The sequence below is a fragment of the Macrobrachium rosenbergii genome, chromosome 19 (genome assembly GCF_040412425.1).
Source record: "Macrobrachium rosenbergii isolate ZJJX-2024 chromosome 19, ASM4041242v1, whole genome shotgun sequence".
Lineage (NCBI taxonomy): Eukaryota > Metazoa > Arthropoda > Malacostraca > Decapoda > Palaemonidae > Macrobrachium > Macrobrachium rosenbergii.
The window spans coordinates 4,144,157-4,160,667 of NC_089759.1; positions in this window are offsets into that span (position 1 = coordinate 4,144,157).

Sequence of the window (16,511 nt, forward strand, 5' to 3'; positions counted from 1 at the left end):
AGCCTATTTAATCTCTGGAATGGAGTGGAATGGAATCTACAGTTTAGGCTAATGGCCAAGCACTGGGACCTATGAGGCTATTCAGCGCTGGAAAGGAAACTGAGAGTAAAAAGGTTTGAAGTGATTGTTAGGAGAGGGTGGATAGCGAGATAGAAGAAAGAGAATATGAATGGAGGAACAGTAAAAGGAATGAAAGGGGTCATTTGATCTCTGCGTGACGTGAGTGTCATGGGAATCACTTTTAAAACGGTGTTTCATAAAGCTCTGAACCAAACTGGCTGTTGTGTGGACCGCACTTGAGACAGCATGTACAAATTGTATAAATCAGTACAGACTGTTATGTCTGTCAGTCTGCCCACAGCTCCTGTAGAATATTTTCAGCAACTACAGTACTCTACAGTAACTACAGAAATATATACGATGAACTTCAAAGATTCTGTCGGATTGACAGCGGAGAATCGAACAGATTCCCGAAAGCTCTCTGTAGAGATTTACTTTGAAGAGTTTGTACCCATACATAACTGTGGATTTGTTTCTCTATTATTATTATTATTATTATTATTATTATTATTATTATTATTATTATTATTATTATTATTATTATTATCTTAAAAAAAAAAAAAAAAAAAAATATATATATATATATATATATATATATATATATATATATATATATATATATATATATATATATATATCTGTAAATTTATCTTTACCTTTAAATATATGTTTCTCCAGATTCTGTCATCTTTGAATACACAGAATAGTCTACGTACTGACAGCGGCCAAACAAAAAACAAACAAACAAACGAAAGCAGCCAAACAAACAAACAACCAAAAACAAAGGAAAAGAGGGAAAATAAATTTAAATCAAAGTCAAAACAAAATAAGGATTTTTTTAAAATGATTGTCCCATGCACAATGCCTCGTTCAGCACGTATACAGGGTGATTCACACTATAACATCACGTCACCGACACGCCACGTCACATCACGTCAAAGTACGTGAGAATTTCTTACATGTAATCAAATGGACTTTCTCACACCATCACGTCACGTCACCAGCAAGCACACGTCATCCACCGTCACATCACGACACGTATTCTCAGGAAGACTATTTTGACGTGACGTGACGTGACGTGACGATGCTTATAATGCAAGTTTCTTACAGCTAACGCTGTGAGTCGCTGGGGAACGGGATGGTGATGGATAGTGTGAATACAAGACACGCCAGATGTCGGGACGGTGACGTGACGTGACGTGTCGGTCGGCAACGTGACGGTATAATGTGAATCAGCCTTTACGCGTCAAAGGCTGAGTGGACATTATTCGCGATATTTCCGATTCTGTGTCTCATTTTGCGCTATCATTCTGTGACCTTTTATGACCTCTTAATGACCATAGCGATGCGTGTATGAGAACTGGAACGAGGTGACAATATACGTAGTTGACAAAGAGGTCACGATTTGGTTCTTGGAATTGGGAAGAAGCTTTTTGGAATTTTGAGAAAATCTAAGTATTCCTTGTTTATGTGGAATGTGCGTCTTACGAACTTTGAAATTACTGGAGTACCTTTTATGAACTTACAAAGAAGTGGTAGATGAAGCATTGGAAAAACACTGCATTGAGAGAGAGAGAGAGAGAGAGAGAGAGAGAGAGAGAGAGAGAGAGAGAGAGAGAGAGAGAGAGAGAGATTGTTTAAGCTTGGTGTGTTAAGGAAAAATTAAAGGAAAATGAGGAAATTATACGGAGAGAGAGAGAGAGATTGTTTAAGCTTGATGTGTTGAGAAAAATTAAAGGAAAATAAGAAAATTATACAGAGAACCTTATCTCACAGACCTTACAGTTCGTTCAAGGTTGCCCCAGGTCCCTCAGTGTCAGGCACCTCTGATATCTACCAGAGAATTGCTAATGCATCTTCCGGTATATTTTGGATCTTCCAATCTTGGATGGCCTGGGATGCATCTTAGATATTTGTCGAGCTTATTCTTAAACACATCTACGCTCACTCCTGATATGTTCCTCAGATGAGCTGGTAGCGCATTGAATAGACGCTGCATTATCGATGCTGGTGCGTGGTGGATTAATATCCTGTGCGCTTTCCTTAGTTTTCCTGGTAAAGTTTTGGGTATTATTAATCTACCTCTGCTTTCTCTTTCTGATATTTTTAGCTCCATGATGTTTTCGGTAATTCCTTCTATCTGTTTCCATGCCTGTGAGTCGCTGGGGAACGGGATGGTGATGGATAGTGTGAATACAAGACACGCCAGATGTCGGGACGGTGACGTGACGTGACGTGTCGGTCGGCAACGTGACGGTATAATGTGAATCAGCCTTTACGCGTCAAAGGCTGAGTGGACATTATTCGCGATATTTCCGATTCTGTGTCTCATTTTGCGCTATCATTCTGTGACCTTTATGACCTCTTAATGACCATAGCGATGCGTGTATGAGAACTGGAACGAGGTGACAATATACGTAGTTGACAAAGAGGTCACGATTTGGTTCTTGGAATTGGGAAGAAGCTTTTTGGAATTTTGAGAAAATCTAAGTATTCCTTGTTTATGTGGAATGTGCGTCTTACGAACTTTGAAATTACTGGAGTACCTTTTATGAACTTACAAAGAAGTGGTAGATGAAGCATTGGAAAAACACTGCATTGAGAGAGAGAGAGAGAGAGAGAGAGAGAGAGAGAGAGAGAGAGAGAGAGAGAGAGAGAGAGAGAGAGAGAGAGAGAGATTGTTTAAGCTTGGTGTGTTAAGGAAAAATTAAAGGAAAATGAGGAAATTATACGGAGAGAGAGAGAGAGATTGTTTAAGCTTGATGTGTTGAGAAAAATTAAAGGAAAATAAGAAAATTATACAGAGAACCTTATCTCACAGACCTTACAGTTCGTTCGGGTTGCCCCAGGTCCCTCAGTGTCAGGCACCTCTGATGTCTACCAGAGAATTGCTAATGCATCTTCCGGTATATTTTGGATCTTCCAATCTTGGATGGCCTGGGATGCATCTTAGATATTTGTCGAGCTTATTCTTAAACACATCTACGCTCACTCCTGATATGTTCCTCAGATGAGCTGGTAGCGCATTGAATAGACGCTGCATTATCGATGCTGGTGCGTGGTGGATTAATATCCTGTGCGCTTTCCTTAGTTTTCCTGGTATAGTTTTGGGTATTATTAATCTACCTCTGCTTTCTCTTTCTGATATTTTTAGCTCCATGATGTTTTCGGTAATTCCTTCTATCTGTTTCCATGCCTGTATTATCATATAGCGTTCTCTTCTCCTTTCGAGACTATATAAATTTAAGAATTGTAGTCTTTCCCAGTAGTCAAGATCCTTAACTTCCTCTATTCTAGCTGTAAAGGACCTTTGTACACTCTCTATTTGTGCAATATCCTTTTGGTAGTGTGGGTACCATATTATATTGCAATATTCAAGTGTACTACGTACATACGTTTTATAAAGCATAATCATGTGTTCGGTTTTTCTTGTTTTGAAGTGCCGAAACAACATTCCCATTTTTCCTTTGCATTTTGCCAATAGTATTGCTATTTGATCATTGCATAACATATTCCTATTCAACATCACACCAAGGTCTTTAACTGCTTCCTTATTTGTGATTGTCTTATTATTAGGTTCTCTATATGCATATAGCATTCCTTCTTTATCACCATAGTTTATTGATTCAAATTTATCAGGGTTAAATACCATCCTATTTACCTCTGCCCATTTATATATTTTGTTTGGGTCTCTTTTTAGCGAGTTCCTATCTTCATCACAAGTAATTTCTCTACTTATTCTTGTGTCATCGGCGAAACTTCTCACTACCGAGTCCTTAACATTACTATCTATGTCTACAATCATAATCACAAATAGCAATGCAGCTAACACCGTACCTTGTGGCACACCGGATATTACCTTAGCTTCATCCGATTTCTCGTCGTTTGCAAGGACTATCTGTTTTGTTTTGCAAAAATTCTTTTATCCATCTTCCTACTTTGTCCACAATGTTGTCCTATATTAAACAAACTATTTTTCATTAAATGTTTCATTATATTTTTCTTCATTACCCTCTCATACACTTTCATAATATGAGATGTCAGACTCACAGGCCTATAATTACTTGCCTCTAGTCTTGATCCACTTTTGAAAATAGGGGTAATATATGCTAACTTATGCTCGTCATAAATCTGGCCTGTATCTACACTTTATCTTAATAATATTGCGAGTGGCTTTGTGATTGAATGAACCACTTTTTTTAACAAAATGGCAGGGACGCCGTCTGGTCCGGCTGCTGATCCATTTTTAATTTCATTAATAGCCTGCACAATATCGGCTTCATTAATATCTATGTCCGATAAATATTCACTATTTTCATCTCTTATTTCTGTATCATTATCTTCATTATCAATTCTAGGTGTCAATCCACTCTTATATCTTTCTGCTAATATGTTACATATTTCCTTTTTTCTTTTTTTTAGTCAAACCCATCTTGAGGAGGTTTTTTAAAATAAATGCACAAGACGTCATGAAGCGAACACTGCCGACTGACCGAGAGAGAGAGAGAGAGAGAGAGAGAGAGAGAGAGAGAGAGAGAGAGAGAGGATGGTTTCACCCTTGTGGTAGATGACGCACTGGAAAAATAGAGAGAGAGAGAGAGAGAGAGAGAGAGAGAGAGAGAGAGAGAGAGAGAGAGAGAGAGAGAGAGAGAGAGAGAGAGAATATTTCACGAATAGTTTCACCGCTGTGGTAGATGACGCATTGGAAAAACAGGCTTCACTGTGTTTGTGAGAGAGAGAGAGAGAGAGAGAGAGAGAGAGAGAGAGAGAGAGAGAGAGAGAGAGAGAACCATTTTAGAAATGGCCCTCCCATTCGGAAGGAATTTTTGTATCTCACTTTATTTCTACGGAAATCGATTATTTTTTACACCTGCCGGACCCTAAGAATGAATGATTCAACGCAGGCCAATGAGCAGGGTACCAGAGAAAAAATTAGAGTTGAACTTTGACCTTGGTAGGTTTAGTATTCAAAGAAAGACGTCAAGTTTCAGGTTTTCGTGAATAACTTAGGCAGAATGTGGCTGTGTATTGAACTACCCAAGATTGCTTTCAAGACTATTTAGAAAACTTCTGGACAGCAGGGATATATAAACGAACGCGCGTGCGCAGACACACACATACACACACAGGCACACACAGACACACACACACGCGCATATAGGCTATATATTATATGTATGGGTGTATACATTTATATATGTATATATATGTATGTATATACTGTATATTTATAATATATAATCTCTGTACATATATATATATATATATATATATATATATATATATCTTATACATATGTATACACATATATATATATATATATATAAATATATATATATATATATATATATATATATATATATATATATATATATATATATATATATATGTAAATAAATATATATATATATATATATATATATATATATATATATATATATATATATATATATATATATATATATATATATAGGTACACATACATGGCCAAAGTGCGAATAACATTACTATGAGACCTAACGATATCGAAAAGATTAACAAGAAGAACATTATGAATGATAAAAATTGACGGTACCCGCAGTTATGCCAATAACACTGAAAAACGTCAGTGGAAGTAATTATACAATAAAAAAAACTGTGACTACAAAACTAACAAAGATATGAGCAATAAAATGACGTCACGTGGTTAATACGTAATGGCGTCCATTCATGAAAATGTAAACACACTAATGCCTCATCCTTTATGAATTTCTATCCATTATTCTCTGAGACTCGTAAGAAACAAGTAAAAAATGAGCTGAAGTTTCTTCGGCGCAACCGAGTTTTCTGTACAGCCGCTACAGCGTATAATTAAGGCTACCGAAAATAGATCTATCTTTCGGTGGTCTTGGTATATTACTGTATGAGCCGCGGCCCATGAAACTTTAACCACGGCCAGGTGGTGGCCTGGTCTATATCGTTGCCAGAAACACGATTATGGCTAACTTCAACCCTGAATAGAATAAAAACTACTGAAGCTAGAGGTCTGCAAATTGGTATGTTGATCATCCACCCTCCGGTCATCAAGCATGCCAAATGGCAGCCCTCTAGCCTCATTAATTTTTATTTGATTCAAGGTTAAAGTTAGTCATAATTGTACGTCTGGCAGCGCTATCTAAGATACCAACACCACACCCCACCACCGGGCCGCGGCTGAAAGTTTTATACAGTATTATACGCTGTACAGACAACTAGATTGCGCCGAAGAAACTTCGATGCATTTTTTAATTGTCAGTAACTCTAAGGAGGCAAAAAATAGAATTTTCTTTTACAAAGTATAATTTTTCTTTTTCAAACATAAAAATATTTGTACATATCCTTCTCATTTACAAAGTATGTAAAGTTAATTACTTTTGAAAGTTCCCTGAAAATTTTGAACAGAGTTCCATGTCTTGAAGGAAAAATTGATACTAGCGAAACAAAACGAAACATAATTGCATTTAAGTACATGCGTACATACTTAGATACAAATATATATACATAAATATTTACAAACATACATTTATATATATTTCTATATATGCATATATATACAGTATGTATATGTATATGTATGTATATATATATTTAGATTGTTATATATTTTTATATAAATATACACATTTATATATATACATATATATATAATATATATATATGTATATATATATATATATATATATATATATATATATACATATATATTAATATACATACATAATTATATATATAAATATATATATATATATATATATATATATATATATATATATATATATATATATATATATATATATATTATACATATATATTAATATATACACATAATTATATATATATATATATATATATATATATATATATATACAAGTATATAGACATATTCATATGTATACAAGACCTAAACTGTCTCTTCGGCCAGCGCAACAGCTTTCCCGACAAGACACATATGACAAGAATCATCGCTTGACAGTCGGTTCTCTCGTAAAAAAAAATAAAATAAAATAAAATAAAAAAAAATACCGAGGTAAGTGACTCTTACTCAAGATGCGGAAGGCAGAACGTAAACAAAAATAATTTCCTTATGCCATTCAATATTAGGGCTAACCACATAGCTAGTGTATAAAGCCCTTTTTATGACATCACGAGAGATGGTTGGTTTAGGTTTGGCTAAAAAAAGTAAATAAGAAAATTGTATAAAAACTAATAATGCAAAAAGATGGTTGGTTTCTCTTTTGGTTAGATAACTAAATGACTGAATTAAATGAAGATAAATTAATGAATAAATAAATATACAAATAAACAAATAAAAAGTAAATGAAATAAATATGTAGAGAAATAAATATATTGGAATATAAATAAGGTTACATTTGCTTTCAACGTATTGATAATCCATGACAGAGCCATGACTGTGGAAAGAGAAAGCTACTGTTGTGTATGTGAGAGAGAGAGAGAGAGAGAGAGAGAGAGAGAGAGAGAGAGAGAGAGAGAGAGAGAGAGACTAAAAGACAATAAATCTTTGATTACCGATATTCTGATGATGATGCCTGTGGGGGAGAGAGAGAGAGAGAGAGAGAGAGAGAGAGAGAGAGAGAGAGAGAGAGAGAGAGAGAGAGAGAGAGAGAGAGATAAATTAAAACACAATAAATGTTCAATTACCGATATTCTGATATGACGCCTATTTGAGAGAGAGAGAGAGAGAGAGAGAGAGAGAGAGAGAGAGAGAGAGAGAGAGAGAGAGAGATAAATTAAAACACAATAAATGTTCAATTACCGATATTCTGATATGACGCCTATTTGAGAGAGAGAGAGAGAGAGAGAGAGAGAGAGAGAGAGAGAGAGAGAGAGAGAGAATTACCGATATTCTGATAATGATGGCAATTTGAGAGAGAGAGAGAGAGAGAGAGATAAATTAAAACACAATAAATGTTCAATTACCGATATTCTGATAATGACTCCTATTTGAGAGAGAGAGAGAGAGAGAGAGAGAGAGAGAGAGAGAGAGAGAGAGAGAGAGAGAGAAACTAAAAAACCGTAAATTTTTAATTACCTAAAATACAATAATATAAATAAGATATAACTTTATCTTATACAGTAATTGATCCAAAATACAATTCCATCTTTTAAAACTGACTTGACAACAGTAATATATCATAATATATCATGTTTAGTTTTCATAATTTATGAAATATTCATTCCTATTTTCTATCGTAACTCATTTACAGTAGAAGCCATAGGCCTGGTACGGCATGTACCGACATTTCGTAATGGATTAATGTCTCCTGTATTCTGTGTTACAAGAACGCCATTTCCTGTATCCGTTTCTCATTACAGTCATATGTGAGAGAGAGAGAGAGAGAGAGAGAGAGAGAGAGAGAGAGAGAGAGAGAGAGAGCCTTGACTTTCGTTTCTTCATAACCATTTTTCAGTATGATTCGTTAGGCCTAATGACTTATTCTACTGAAGTTGAAACTGTTTAATACTATTTAGGATAGTATTATTGGAATATTCAGCCTCGGAATATTAGAAAGACTGCGTCTGAATGGTATTACATTAGAGAGGAAGAAGGGAGAGTTTAGCGGAAGCCTGAGCCAAGACCGAGCAATCGAACGCTCCTCCCTGAGCCTAATGACTGGGGCTTCGCCTCATTGGTTGAAGGCGCTAATTGCCAACCATCATTAATTATCCGCCGTTTTCGACAATACGGGACTTTCCAGGACTTTCCAGGACGTCCCTACTCACGCTAACTTCTGGAATTTAGGGTTCTAATCGGCCAGTGTGGCATTTTGACGCGTTCCAGGAGGTCGCAGAACTGGAATAAGACTCCAGAGTCAGTCGCTGGAACGGCGAATTAATTGAGGCCATTTGCGAGGCCATTGTCCGGATTCGCGGGACACTTCCAGTCCTTTCCAGCGGCGCGGAGGTGACGAGTCGACTTTCCCTGAAATATTTTTCGGTGTGGTTCTCGTTGATGACTTCAATAAAAAAAATAATAACAAAATAAATGCGTCGAAAGTTCTTCGGCGCAATTGAGTTTTCTGTACAGCCGCTACAGCGTATAATCAAGGCCACCAAAAATGGATCTATCTTTCGGTGGTCTTGGTATAATGCTGTGTGAGCAGCGGCCCATGAAGCTTTCACCACGGCCCGGTGGTGGTCTGGCCTATATCGTTGCCTGATGCACGATTATGGCTAAATTTAACCTTAAATAAAATAAAAACTACTGAGGCTACAGGGCTGCAATTTGGTGTGTTAGATGATTGGAGGGTGGATGATCATACATACATACATCTATATATATATTCAGACACACACACACACACACACACACACACACACACACACACACATATATATATATATATATATATATATATATATATATATATATATATATGTATGTATATGTTTGTGCGTGAGGAACAATTTTTCACATTTTACAATTATATATGCTGCAAAATAAAAATCCTATGGAAAAAAAAACATCAAAACGAATTAACGTAACCCAAAGAAGACCGAATAATGTGGAATTGAATTGAACGTAGAATTTAGCCCAAAGGCCAAGCACTGGGACCTATGAGGTCATTCGGCGCTGAAACGAAAATTGACAGTAAAATGGTTTGAAGAAAACCTCAGAGCGGTTGCACTATGAATCAGTTGTTAGGAAGAGTGGAAAATAAGATGGAAGAAAGAGAATATGAAAGGAAGTACAGTAAAAAGAACGAAAGGGGTTGCAGCTAGGGGACCGAAGGCACGCTGCAAAGAGCCTGCCTACAGTGCACCGCATGAGTTACACTGACGGCACTACCTACCTCTACCGGGCCGAATGATGTGTGGAGATAATTATTAAGCATTTTGACCGCAATCAAAATAATGGCACGAATTCCCTACGAGATGCAATAATTGAGGGACTCATTATCCTGGCACCGCAAAATCGCACGATGGAAGTGTTTGTTCGAGTCACAAATCTGCAATGATGAATAAAATATTGTATGGGAGAAGGTGGCGCGAATCGAAGACTATTTCCTTTCCAGATAGATCGATGGCTTCCCTTCGAATTTCACGTTCGACCTGCTAAAAATTGACAGGTAAAAGGATTTAATCAATCTTTATAATCAATCTTTACGGTCAAACTTCACAGCCGGTCCTTAATTTCTTTTCGGGAGATTGGCTGGCAGTTATTATACCGTCGTGTTTTCATTTTTAATGATTCGATCAGAGAGTTCTTCATATTTCTTGCAAAACTGTTCAGAGTCCAGACTTGGAAGTAAACTGAGTTTACTCTCAATTTACAACTGACCAACCAGTTGCAATTTTTTCTTTTAAAACGACCACAAATTGACTATAGCGACCTACGCTTAACTGAATTGAATATAGAATTTAGGCCAAAGGCCAATAAGCCCTGGGACCTATGAGCTTATTCAGCGCTAAAACGGAAATTGACAGTAAAAGGTTTGAAAGGTGTAACAGGAGGAAAACCTCTCGGTTGCACTATGAACCAATTGTTAGGAGAGGGTTGAAAGTAAGATGGAAGAAAGAGAATACGAAAGGAGGTGCAGCAAAAGGGACGAAAGGGGTTGCAGCTAGGGGCCTTAGGTATGCTGCAAAGAACCTTTAAGTAATGCCTACAGTGCACCGCATGGGGTGTACTTACGGCAATACGCTCTTACGGGACACCTACGCTCAATATGATTTGCATAAATCTTTCCCCGTTACTGGATTTGGTATATATTAACTTAACTGACCTTGTTAATAATGCACTTATTATTTAACGTCTGCATCGCGAACTCTGAATCCTCCCTTAATTGTTAACTATTTATTTATTAATCTGTTTGTTTATTTCTTTTTCTAATAAATGATCTCTTCTTTCTGTATTTCCTCTTACCTTCTGTTACTTCTTCCAAGTGAGCACCTTAATATTCTTTGGCAGCTTGAATATCAAGTCAGCGGCCTCTTCGGTGGGCTTCTTCCGTATGAATAGGGTTCATCTCCTGAGTAATAATAATAATAATAATAATAATAATAATAATAATAATAATAATAATAATAATAATAATAATAATAATATTCTTTGGAAGTTTGAATTTCAAGTCAGTGGCCCCTGCGGTGGGCTTGTTCCATATGAAAAGGGTTCATCTCCTGAATAATAATAATAATAATAATAATAATAATAATAATAATAATAATAATAATAATAATAATACTAATAATAATAATAATAATATGGAAATTTCAAGGGCATGTTCACCTATTCCAAAGAATTAATATTCATCTTGTTTTTCATAAAATATTCCCTTTTTATGAACCTGTGTACTTATATTAGGTTCACAGCAAGTCAGAGTACCTTGAGAGATAAATAAAAAGATAACGGTAAAATAAAATTACTTAAATCAAAAACCTTTGATTTACGGTATTTACCATTTTCCAAAATTTTATATATATATATTTTTTATCTTTTGTCTGTTCTTATCAAAATCATTCGTCGGTGAGGTTTCTTTCCTTATCGATTATGATTCACAGGAAATATATTGACCACAATTGAAAAACAATTAATAAATGCGCTGAAGTTTCTTCGGCGCAATCGAGTTTTCTGTACAGCCGCTCAGCTTATAATCAAGGCCGCCGAAAATAGATCTATATTTTGAAAGTCTCGGTATAATGCTGTATGAGCCGCGGGCCATGAAACTTTAACCACGGCCCGGTGGTGGCCTAGTCTACATCGTTGACTGACGCACGATTATAGCTAACTTTAACCTTAAATGAAATAAAAACTACTGAGGCAAGAAGGCTGCACTTTGGCAAGTTTGATGATTGGAGGGTGGATGATCAACATACAAATTTGCAGCCCTCTAGCCTCAGTAGTTTTTAAGATCTGAGAAAGGTGCGGACGGACAGACAAAGCCGACACAATTGTTTTCTTTTACAGAAAACTAAAAAATAGGTACAACTTGCAAAACTCTGTAGTATTATGATTTCATTTGATTACAGTCAATTTGACCTACCGTATATACTACGTCGGCTACCTTAAGTTCAGATATTAAGGAAAACAAAAAGAAAATAAAATTCCAGATTTCATAACGGAAGAGAAGCAATTTAAAAACCTGAAAGAAATATAATGTTCTTCACAGAAAGCCAAATATTGACTCATCTTTCATAACAACTCTCTCTCTCTCTCTCTCTCTCATAATCATCAACAACTTTTGCGTAAACTCTCTCTCTCTCTCTCTCTCTCTCTCTCTCTCTCTTACATTATCAACAACTTTTGCATAAAATCTGTCTCTCTCTCACTCTCTCTCTCTCTCTCTCTCTCTCTCTCTCTCTGTATTACATTATCAACAACTTCTGTGTAAATTCTCTCTCTCTCTCTCTTAAATTATCAACAACTTCTGCGTAAACTCTCTCTCTCTCTCTCTGTATTACATTGTCAACAACTTCTGCGTAATCTCTCTCTCTCTCTCTCTGTATTACATTATCAACAACTTCTGCGTAAACTCTGTCTCTCTCTTAAATTATCAACAACAACTTCTTAAACAAAAGTCCGCTAAAGATAAGCGATGATGATAAAATTGAATGAGTACTGAATCGACCAATACCTCCTCGGGCAAACACACACAAACACACACACACACACACACACACAAACAATCAGGATTATTAACCCGCACGTAATACGCTGATCTATAAGGTATACGTCGCGTGTGTATATCACACTCCTCGTTCATACACAATGCATCCTGTACTTACACGATGATACATCTAATATGCATCTACAATAAAGTCTAATACAACCATTTTTTTTTCGTGGGCTCATTCATAAATGATCAACGGTGAATCTTGCATTATAGATTTCGGGGAAGGGGGGTGGGGGTGGGGGATCGTGCAACGCACTTATAAATAAATGGACCGGTTCCCTATATTCCCCCTCCCTCTACCCCTAGGTAAATAAAGTACCTTCTTCCACTCACCCACCCCCTCCCCCTACTCTTTCCATTATGTGACGTATCCTTGTAGAGATCCTTTGGCTATAAATAAGCGGAAATCCTTCGGCAAATACGTCGATGCGTATTGCTGTGATAATGCAGAGTTGCAAAGGATTCCCTTATTCCGTAGAGAGAGAGGTTTATATATATATATATATATATATATATATATATATATATATATATATATATATATATATATATATATATATATATATATATATATATTATATATAGATAAAAAAATATTTATTGAGTGTATAAATATAAATATACTTGTATATATATGTATAATATATATATATATATATATATATATATATATATATATATATATATATATATATATATATATATATATATATATATATATATATATATATATATATATATATATATATATATATATATATATATATATATAACAGAAACAAATCTGCTAAACTGAACGAGACTTTACACTCAATTTTCGTGACATGGTAATCATCTACAATTTCAAAATCTTAACTTACGGACTCACTCACAAAAAAATTATATTTACCAAAGCAAAAAAAAAAAAAAATTAAAAAAAAAACATACTGCACTCGAACACTGTGACATCGAATATCTCGTTCTCCGAGGGACGAAATGGATGTGAGAGAATCGAGAAGAAGAGAAAGAAGAAGAAGAAGCAGAAGAAGAAGAGCGAAGGCTGCATAACTTTCCCGGATGACTGAATGGCTGATCAAGAGTTATATGGTTCCTGAAGATTTTGTGCATGGGATCGGATAGTGGGGGAGATTTGCCTAAATCTGTGAGGAAGAAAGAAAGAAAGACAGGGTTTCTTGAGACTGAGAATGATGATTCGATGGTCAGTGGTCAGAGGGAGGATATATGAAAATGGAAGAAGAGAATAAGCAAAATGAGAGAGAGAGAGAGAGAGAGAGAGAGAGAGAGAGAGAGAGAGAGAGAGATGTCAACACTGGAACTGCGAATATATGAATGGAGGGAGAGAAAAAGCAAAATTAGAGAGAGAGAGAGAGAGAGAGAAAGAGAGAGGATGTCAAGACTGGGACTGGAGGGAGAATATATGAATGGAAGAAGGGAATGAGCAAAATGAGAGAGAGAGAGAGAGAGAGAGAGAGAGAGAGAGAGAGAGAGAGAGAGAGAGAGAGAGACCTTACCTTACAGACCTTACAGTTCGTTCGGGTTGCCCCAGGTCCCTCAGTGTCAGGCACCTCTGATGTCTACCAAAGAATTGCTAATGCATCTTCCGGTATATTTTGCATCTTCCAATCTTGGATGGTCTGGGATGCATCTTAGATATTTGTCGAGCTTATTCTTAAACACATCTACGCTCACTCCTGATATGTTCCTCAGATGAGCTGGTAACGCATTGAATAGACGCTGCCTCATCGATGCTGGTGCGTAGTGGATTAATGTCCTGTGTGCTTTCCTTAGTTTTCCTGGTATAGTTTTGGGCACTATTAATCTACCTCTGCTTGCTCTTTCTGATATTTTTAGCTCCATGACGTTTTCGATGATTCCTTCTATCTGTTTCCATGCCTATATTATCATGATGCGCTCTCTTCTCCTTTCGAGACTAGATAATTTAAGAATTATAGTCTTTCCCAGTAGTCAAGGTCCTTAACTTCTTCTATCCTAGCTGTAAAGGACCTTTGTACACGTTCTATTTGTGTAATATCCTTTTGGTAGTGTGGGTACCATATTATATTGCAATATTCAAGTGGACTACGTACATACGTTTTATAAAGCATAATCATGTGTTCGTCTTTTCTTGTTTTGAAGTGCCGGAACAACATTCCCACTTTTGCTTTGCATTTTGCCATTTGATTGCTATTTGATCATTGCATAACATATTCCAATTCAATTTCATACCAAGGTCTTTAACCTCTTCCTTATTTGTGATTGTCTCGTTATTAGGTCCCTTCTTTATCACCATAATTTATTGATTCAAATTTATCAGAGTTAAATACCATCCTATTTACCTCTGCCCATTCATATATTTTGTTTGGGTCTCTTTGTAGCGAGTTCCTATCTTCATCACAAGTAATTTCTCTGCTTATTCTTGTGTCACTGGCGAAACTTCTCAGTACCAAGTCCTTAACATTACTGTCTATGTCTGCAATCATAATAACAAACAGCAATGCAGCTAACACCGTACCTTGTGGCACACCGGATATTACCTTAGCTTCATCTGATTTCTCATCGTTTGCAATCTATCCGTTTTCTGTTTTGCAAAAAATTCTTTTATCCATCTTCCTACTTTGACCACAATATCACGTTTTTTTACATTTTTCGCTAATATATTATGGTCTACCTTGTCAAAAGCTTTTGCAAAGTCTAGGTAAACCACACCTGCATCTTTTTCGTTTATCATATTTTTATGTTTTCATGGTGGACTAACAGTTGGGTTTGTGTACTTTTTCTGGGTACAAAACCATGTTGTCCTATATTAAACAAACTATTTTTCATTAAATGTTTCATTATATTTTTCTTCATTACCCTTTCATACACTTTCATGATATTTGATGTTAGACTCACAGGCCTATAATTACTTGCCTCTAGTCTTGATCCACTTTTGAAAATAGGGGTAATATATGCTAACTTATGCTCGTCATAAATCTGGCCTGTATCTACACTTTATCTTAATAATATTGCGAGTGGCTTTGCGATTGAATGAACCACTTTTTTTAACAAAATGGCAGGGACGCTGTCTGGTCCGGCTGCTGATCCATTTTTAATTTCATGAATAGCCTGCACAATATTGGCTTCATTAATATGTATGTCTGATAAATATTCACTATTTTCATCCCTTATTTCTGTATTATTATCTTCATTATCAATTCTAGGTGTAAATTCTCTCTTGTTGCATATTTCCTTTTTTTCACTCGTTAATTTCCCTTCAATTCTTAGTGGGCCTATTTCTACTCTTCTTTTATTCACCTTTTTTGCATATGAGTAAAATATTTTGGGATTTTGCTTGATATTTAGTAGGGTCTTCTCTTCTAAGTCCCATTTTTTATTTTCTTTTGATTGTATAATCTTTTGTTCTGCATTTTCTATCTTACTTTTTATTTCCATCACTCTCCATGCATTCTTTTTATTCTGGAAGACCTTTTTTCCACTTTCAGATTTTCTGGAACAAGATTCTTCTGTCTCTTGGTATACATGACTGATGTTTACTTCTCTTCTTCGGTATATATTTTTCCACTATTTTCTCTAATATTTTACATAATATATCTGTATTTACCTGTATATTATCACTTACAAATATCTTTTCCCAGTCTTTGTTTAATTCTTCATTCATTTCTGACCATTTTATATTCTTACTATAGAAATTGTATTTTCCACATCCTTCCCATTTTTTCGTCTCTTGCTTATCTCTGTTTTCACTTGCTTTGGAACAGACAGTTAATTCTATGACATTATGGTCTGAAATACTCGTATTAT